This window comes from Hippocampus comes, unplaced genomic scaffold (assembly GCF_001891065.2).
Source record: "Hippocampus comes isolate QL1 unplaced genomic scaffold, H_comes_QL1_v1.1 scaffold562, whole genome shotgun sequence".
NCBI classification, from domain to species: Eukaryota; Metazoa; Chordata; class Actinopteri; order Syngnathiformes; family Syngnathidae; genus Hippocampus; species Hippocampus comes.
Genome location: NW_017805537.1, coordinates 243,766 through 252,986, shown reverse-complemented (window position 1 = coordinate 252,986; position 9,221 = coordinate 243,766).

Genomic DNA, 9,221 nt, shown 5'->3' with positions numbered 1-9,221 from the left:
TTTGGCGGTGAAAGGTTTTGATAATTTTTGTGTTGAAGCAGTTTGTCATCGTCAGAACGTTTGGTAACTGAAAAAAAAAGTCGACTTCTTTCTCATTCTGCCTTGGGAATGCGACGTTTTGGTGTCTTTTCCAAGTACCACATTTCTCAAATGTGAAACATTGAGTGAATTTTTGTGAAATTACTTCAACTTAATGAGTTTATTTTAATTAATTTCGACCTGGAGAATTACGTTACCATTTTTTGGGAATCAATCCATCTGCTTCTCATCGAGACATGCTCGTCATTTTAACATTTATTTGTTAATTTGTATTTGTTTAAAAGAATGTCAGTTTCTGACCGAATTCCAAGCGTTGTGTGTGGACGGTCATCAAATCTTCGCCGGCGCTGATATGCATTCTCTCCTGCACAATGTGAAAGTGAGATAAGAAGATAAAGATTTGGTTTTAAAAGCACATGAAAAATGCTCAAGTCCAGAGCGTTTCCAAACAGTCACGGTGAAGATTTACAGGCTGCCCCGTGGCATTTCAATTTGAACGTGAAATGAAGCAATTCTCTCATCAAGTCTCATCAAATCATAAAGTGTAATCTGCTATCATGTTCACGTGGCTGCGATGCTCTGCAAACAGTAAAACGCTGAGGACACCCCCTTTTGGATGCCTCCTGGATCTTATGTAAGATGTTTTGACTGGTGTCTTATTGCCCATAAAAGTCATATTTGATTTCCATGGCTTTTAACGGTAAACACATGATGAGATGTTGATATCACCACTTAACCGTATCGTATCGGTTAACTGTGGTGTGTACATCCCTCGAGAAGTGTCAGAAAGCTAAAATTTCTGGTTTTCACAGGAAGTGGAAAGAAAAGTGACATGAGAAATGAATTTTCGCACACCTCGATTTTGGCTTTTCATTTCGCACACATCCTGCCTCTGACACAAATGCCAGAGTTAAAAAAAAAAAAAAAAAGTTCTGTCAAAAAGGGTAAGGAATTGTTCACCTAAACGGCCCACAGAATGAGCCCTGCGGAACGCCGTACTCTTTAAATTCATTTGGAGCTTACAACTGGCAAAAGGGGGGGTAAACATTTGGATGGTTGCTATGACAACTGCTTTCATAGCAAAGATGTCACACACCTCGATGAGTGTTTGAGGAACCTTTAGCATCGCTTGCGGATGGGCTGCAGGTATGACGCGGCACAGGCGGGCAAAAGGATAAATGAACTTTTTGAATTGAAAATTTGAAATGGCGATCCGCGAGGGAAAGTGGACTCATTTGAAACACGTCTGTCCTTTAACTTGTTTGAAAGGAACCCCCTTTTTTTCCATCTGTGCTTGATGTAATGATTTTTTTTTTTCCAGAAAGGTTTGCGCGGGTTCCCACCGAAAGACGCACCTGTCGGCCATTTGTCAAAATAGGCTCGTTACTTTTGTTTCAACATCAGCCAATGAAAGTGCAACATAAAAAAAGAGAAACTAGAGGCAGGCCTAGTCTTTGCCTGAGCATGCGGAAAAAAAACAAACAAAAAAACAAACAGCGACAGCAGTGACAGGGACGAGTGTTAACCAGGAAGCTTTGACCACAAAGACACTACAAATGATCCTTTGGACTTGTTTCGGTATTTTACGGTTGTTCGCTCCAAGAATGGCGTGTGGTGAAGGCATTGCTTTATTTTCCTCATTCTCACTGTGAGAACTAATTAATAAGAGCTAAACTAGCTTGCGTGGAGAAAGTTTTGTGTTGTGGTGTAACAAGAGTAAATGGGAATTGTATTCACATGACAGTAAACATTCATTTTACTTTAGAACTTAAGTACATTTCAGAGTGCACTTTGTTACTTTTACATAAGCAGGGGAGTTGAAACCGTACTTCTGCTGAAGTACAGAGTGTGCGTACATCTGAAGACGTCCTCATCGCACAATGCGTGGAACTCTTTATCTGGGTACAACGTTCGCTTTTTCAAAGACAAGACGGCGATGCGTTCAAGTGCATCTTAACCCTTGCCGTACATTTCGCTGAAGTGATCCAAAGCACGCGGAAAGGTTGGAAATGTCAACAAAATGGTGGTCGTCTGAAAACGGTCGAAAATCCAAGTGGCAAAAGCGAGCTTGAAATGGATGGTTGCCAACAAGCTTGCAAAAAAAAAAATATAAACAATTTGTGATGTCCAAAACGAAAAGCCTCCGCTTCCTTTTGACACAGCCAGCATTTTGTTTGGATTTACTGATCCGATTTAGCGGATTCACCGGAACCGCCACGGACGGTTTGCTTGAATTGGATGACTGAATTGAGTTCAGTGACACGCCAGCTGCTCAGATGATAATAATAATAATAATAATAATACATTTTATTTATAATTTATCATTTGGTTGTACTCATTCGAGGTATCACAGGAAACACCATCCCGGCAGACGATTCGCTCCCAGTGGTTCAATAATTCAAGTTCGTGGAATCACCAGAAAGTCAGACTCAAGTGAGTCACTGTATCGACTCAATGACTCTAATCAAGGAATCACTGCTTACAAATAGTGTCGAGAAAAAAATGACTGCGTTGTGTTTGACATTTTGCCCTGTTTTGTGGTGTTGATTTCATTTTTTTGTTTCAGTTCTTAGTCAACTCAAACGACTCACAAGTGTGCGGAGCTTGTCGGCGTTCATGTCAACAGTGGCCGCCCACATCGGCATCAAGGTCGTGTCCAGTTCAGCGGTTCCATTCTACAAAAGTACAAATATGTGAGTAAATGTCTGGTGAGTGAATGAACAATAGCACAATGTGTGCGGCCACCCAGGAATCTTATCGACTTAGCTTGTTTTGTGCAGCGTCAAAAAAAAAAAAAAAAAAGTGTGTGACTGGGTCAAGGTCAGCATAACCAAAAGTAACACGGTGGAAAAAAAATGTCTTGGTCGTGATACAGAACGTTCTTGGCACGACGCTGAATTTTTGCTTGTGGAAATTCCGACGGGGAAGAAGAGGAGGAGGACTCACTCAATCGCTTTCCTGTCAGCGACGCACAATTTCTTTGCTATCCAATTGAAGCAGCTCCCCTCATTCCCTTCAAATTTCCAAAAGTAACACGGTGGTATTATTATTATTATTATTTTTATTATTATTATTATTATTATTCAGCGCAGAGAGAGGCGGACTACATGGCATGCAGATGCAGGAGATCGACGAGCTCAAAATACACTTCACAGGCATTGCGAGAAAATACCCACTTGCCAATGAGCGAATTGATTTCTGCACTGATTTAGGGGGAGTGCTGTCATATTTCTGAATCATCCACACACGTCCGGGGATCTCAGAATCTGCCTGCCTTCACCTCACTCAAATCCACTGAAATTGCGCCACAACTTAGACCTGCGATGAGCTGTTCTCAGATTGAGCCTACATTCTGGCAAGAAATTTTTAGGTACGCCGGTCACATGTAAAATGCCCTCGATCTGCCGGAAGGCCCAGTGAGATGCAACATTATCTTTCAAATTCCCAAACATGGTCAAGTAGTCGTGCCCTGAATAGAAGACCAAGTTAACCTGGCAATGTTCCACCTTTGGTGGTAGTATCAGAATCCCCTTTTTCCACTCCCTTCCAACCAGCATTTTCCGATGTCACTTTTCTGTATGATGCCACCAACACGCAACGTGGAACGGAGCAGACCTGACAATTTCCTGCTTTCTGAGGCAGCATAAGATGCCGCTTTTTAGTTGTCACGCCACGTTACACATGGGTAACTGCTCGTTATGTTCACAATTTTTCTTCTTTTATGACTTGAGTGGGGGTTATCGCATGCTTAATAAGGGTCATTTGACACACTGACACTGCCAAAGTCCAGCAGAATTGCTTTGCCATTATGTGTTATTTTTAAGCCACTAGTGCAATTGACTACACTGTATATATACAGTGTATGTATATATATATATATATATATATATATATATATATATATATATATACACATATATGTATGTATATACGCGTGTGTGTGTGCGCAACAATTATTAATTTTCTCATGCGACTTTAAAAATGAATTCACGTTTATACAAAGGCGACAGATTGAAATTTGGCCAGATTGAAATCCTGATTGAAAAAAAGCGGGGGCAGAGATTCCCATGCAAATATGAGGAAACAGCGTCATCTAGAGGCACGCGAGGCAACAGCAAGTCTCTGCGATGACAAAAAACAGCCGCAGTCCGCCTGCAAAACCGAAGAGAGAGTCTCGATTGCGTTGGAAGCGTGTGACACTCTGGAAAGAGCGAAGCGCCTTCTTTCATGTCTTATTCATGGCGCACGAGCGATATGCATTGGCACATATTTCAATTATTAAAACTAGACATACGCTGCAATTATCAAAGGAAGATTGTTGGTCGGCCGGCTGGATCGTATCGTTCCAGTCTCGGATCATCCATAATGTGACTCACTTTTAGCATCCAAGCTTTTCCCCCTTTTGAATGCCAAACTGAAAGAACGATGCTACGACTTCTTTGCCTCATCCTCGTCCTCATCCTCTTGGGATAATCTCCTGAAGTGCTTGTCAGACTTTTTACACCAAGAACCATCGGGAAAAAAAATACTTGCCACTGCTCAACTTCCACCAGCTAGCGCCGTTCGATGTGCAAGCACGATGATGTTTTCGACTGGCGTCCCACTGTCTGCCCTCTCCGTCAAGTGACAAAGTTAGAACGGAAAATAATGACAGGATAAGGTTTATTTTTAATTTTTAAATCATTCACTGTTGTTGACAGGCAGCTACGGTACATAGATATTAGAGCTAGGACTCGCATTTGCATATCTGAATGAGTTATTAATTGTATTCTTGCCAAAAAAAAAAACACATCATAGTCCAAAAACTGAAAAATCCCATTTGTTCATCATGGTAAACGTCCTTTTTAAAATATATTGGAGTGTACGCCAACGCAGCCACATCAACCTCTGGATTTTTTTTTCCTTTTTAGTTGAAAATAACTTGCTTTAAGATCCAGGATGCCTCACCAGACATTGGCCAACAGCAGAACCCAGGGTGTTATTTTTTCTTTTTATTATTTTGCTTTTGTGGCAGAGTTTTAAATCCATCTGTATTGGGAATAAATTTATGCCACGGGATCGAATCACACTGCCTTGGTGATTGACGTCATGGGCACATCTGGTATCGAAGGAAATCGAAATGGGACAAAGAAAAATAAAACTTTCCACTTTTGGATACTTGGTCGCAAAGCCTTTGCGGTCGTATACAACCTGAAGCGTGCGACCTATCAGCTACAACACCGGACACTCGATTTCATCCCCGGTGAGACTGGCCTCACCTGCGGCTCTCTTCACTTCCTGTTTGGTGTTGCGTGGGGCATTTTCCCATCACTTTTTGTCCCAATGAAATGCGTGCTCATTTGGATTCAGGTCAGCTGCTTGACGTGGCCATTTGCGTCATATTCCGCTTCTTTGAATTTGAAAAACTCTGGTCGCTTGTGCAACATGCCTCGGATCATTGTCCATCCGCGCTGTGAAGAGTTCTGAAGCGATACAGTTGCAGAAAATCCGAAACAGGAAGTACTTCAGAATTTATCTTGCTGCTTTTGTCAGCACTCGCATCATCAATAAAAACGAATTAACTGCCACAAATGCCCACCGGGCCACGGCGCTACCATCACCATGCTTCACTGATAAAGTGGTACTGCAGAATATGCCACACTATACTAGGAAATGCAACGCTATGCGACAAGATGGTATCCTCTCCTCTCTGCTGGGTTACAGCATTGTGGGCCAATAGTCAGTTAAAAAAAAAAAAAAAAGGAAGTTTGTCCTTGGCTCGTTTAACAGTGGAGCTGATGATGAGCAGCAGAACGAATAATATTAATGATAACAACAATCATAATAAACAGCAGGCACAATGCACCGGCCTGTTTTTATGGCAGCAGCGGCCAAGTTTAATTAAGTTTATCGCCCTGCGATGAGATTACGGCAGAGTAAATCTGTCGCCCACCCACCCCCCCGCCACCATTCCACCCCCACTTCCCAAGAGTTCGGATACGCTCTGACCGGCGCCACCGCGATAATGAGGAGTTAGGCGATGGACGCTTCGCGCCGCGCAGATAAACGCCACACGTGCGCGGAGGCCGAGGGCCAAATGAAAATAGCGGAGCACACTTTCGGATTTTCATATCTGCTGACAATCAGGAAGGAGGAAGAACCAGGAAGTGATGACTGCGTGGTCGTAACTCTTTTGCTAATTTGCCTGCAGATTGCTTTTAGTGTGGGATAGCATAGCAATAGCATAACAAAAACATAGCAATAGCATAGCAATAGCATAGCTATAGCATAGCGCGACGTGGAAGTTGAAATTCAAAGTCACTCTAGCTGGCACTGGGGGAGAGCCTCGTTGACATTGGACGATGGATCTGTGATGTGACGTGTTTGTCTTGACTGTTCCGTGTTTCATTGAGCCACCAATAGCGTCATTGGGCTCTGTCAACAAAGTACTTGCTGTTCATGAGATAACTGCATTTATCTCTTCAGTGCCTTGACTGTTATGGATTTAAAAAAAAAAAAAATTTAATCATCAACTTTTTGAAAAAAGTACTTCAAGCACGGCCGTTTTCAGCAAGGGCGACATTGATGCATATTAAAAAACATAGGCGCAATTTAAAAAAAAACTGCTCCATGAGATGTTTTTTTTATAAGTGTCTTTAGCGTTAGCAAACGCAAGCTTAAGAAAACACTTCATCGCGTGAGTGGAAAAGTGTGTTGCGGTCACAAACATGTTCCGTTCTTATGGGGAAATGAATGAAAAGTACAAGCCAGGCCGCCTCGGTGACCGCACGTCTTCATGAATATTTCAACACCATTCAGTAAACAGCAGCGCACGGGCACACACGATATGAAAACCCGCATGTCGCGCAATCCTTTCAAACTGTGAACATGGTTGTACATTTAAATGTCTTTCGGTTAGAGACACTCAGCAGATACATTTTGGAAGTACACTTGTTCTTTTCTTGAATTGACAAACCAATTTAGCGGCATTGTAAAATGACAGCGCCCTCTTTTGATATGGAGGTAACTTAATGGATAATTCCACAGCAAAAAAAAAAAGTTATCAATCTGAAACATAATAATAGAAACAAATCGGCTTATTCTTTTTTTTCTGCCGTTCATTTTACAGAATAATTTTTAATTGACATATTTTATTGTGCAAATATAATCTGTTGATTCATTTGTAGGGAAAAATATGGAAAGGTAGGTTGAGATTTTCAAAACATTTTTTTTTAATCCATGCTAATTGTAAATCTAACCTCCTTTGCAGGTCATATCACGAAAGTTTCGGAATGCTCTGAATGATCTTAAAAGGTTCCAGGAAGTGAAAAACAAGGAACAGGAAGTGGGGAAGACATCAAAGGGCGGGAGACAGGTGAGAAAAGGAAGAGGAAGTGAACTTCCCAAGCAATCCATGTGACATCTTTGAAATATGTCGTATGAAAATGGGATACTGACGCATTGTGTAAATCGTGGCTGGATGACATTTGGAGCTTCTTGGATTCTTTTTTTTTTTCTTGCCTGGAGATGATTAACAACAAAAGCTAAGTGCTCCCTGCGACAATATTGACTGACACTGTTCTCTTGTCATGCACACGCACTCGTACCAAATGACTTTCCGTTAACTGCCCGGCAACAAGTGACCACAAATTGTGAATGAGCGTAGCCGACTGAAAAGAGGCAACATGTCATTGTTCATTTGGCATCTTTGCAACTTGAGCTTCACAAATGAGATTCTGTTTTCTGACGTTCCAATGAATGAGCCACGGCGAAGTGCAGTGGGCGACCTCCATTTTTGTCATTTTCCAAGTGTTACGGCTTAGTTTGATGGCTACTGACACACTACTGTCATCCTCTTAAGTCAGAGAGGTTGGATCCCAGTTAGTATCATTGGACAAGATAGACAAAACGGCATTAGAAAAGCATCAAAATAAATCAAAAAATGAATAAATTGATGCTGCAAAAGTGGTCTAAACTGCAAATGTCTATAAAATCTATCGGCATTTGGGCAAAGATAATTGAACTTTGATTTGGACCAGAAGTCGTCTAAAAGATATGACGTCTCTTTGTTCATTTCTGAACTTAAAAATGACGATGGAGTTGGCCCACTCTAGTTCTCCGTGGTTCAAATAAGCCTTATTTTCTGTTCCTGAGAAACATCAGAGCTGGGTGGTTCAGTCAGGGAAGTGTTGACTAGAACAGAATTTGTTCACTGCTGCGGACGTTTCTCTTGGTCATTTGGAAGCTAACCCTTTTCCTGCCTCAGACATATCTCATCGTCAAGTCCATTTTTTTTTCAATGGGTTGGCATGGACGACGGTCTCGCCTAGCTTGGCTGTGACATTCCAATTTGTAATCCACCATAATGACTGACAGATGCCAGTCGGTGACGGCGTTGCATCAGTTTGGATTTGAGATCAGCACAGTTTGCAAGTGGAAGAGAAAGAGTAGGAGGTAAATCTCGGCTTGTCACATTGTTTATGTGGGAGACAAAGGCCAGCATGTTGATATAAATACATTTTTATTCCTTAAAGGCCCTTTCTCACTTGAGGTTTGACACAAACACAAAATTCAAAATTAAAATACTAGCGTCAAAGTTACTGCTCTACTTGGCATGTTTCTTCTTTTCATGAAAAGCTCATTTGTGCTGAAACCGTTTGTTCGACTGCTGATTACTAAAGGATGGAAAAAAAGCTCAAAACACACTCTGGCAAAAGACGAGAGGAAAATCAGTTTTGAAAAAAAATATTTGAACATTTCTTTCCACAGTATTGACATGAGTGAGGGATGCTGGTCATAAAGTGAGCGGTGACTAAAGCTAATGTCTTGACAAGCCCCCCAGGTCATAAATCCAACATCTCGACGGGGCTTTTCTGTACAGGTAAAAAAAAAAAAAAAGAGACGAATGACTTCTAATTCACCCCACATCAGGATGAAAAATATCAATCCCTATAATAGTCTCCAACTTGTTGAGGTCGCCTTAGAATAAAGCCGCTGAAGCTCCGGCGGCAGCAACCGCCGCAGCAGCCGCGTTTTTATATTCATGAGATAAAAGAGAAACATTTGGCAATCTGTAAGCCGGACGACGGCGGCGCTTTTAGATATGCAAATAAAATGAGGTTGCGACCTTGAATTAGCCGCTATCATTGAAATGAGCGGCGGGCCGCGGGCCGTCTGCTTCGCTGCGCTAACAAAAAAAAAAA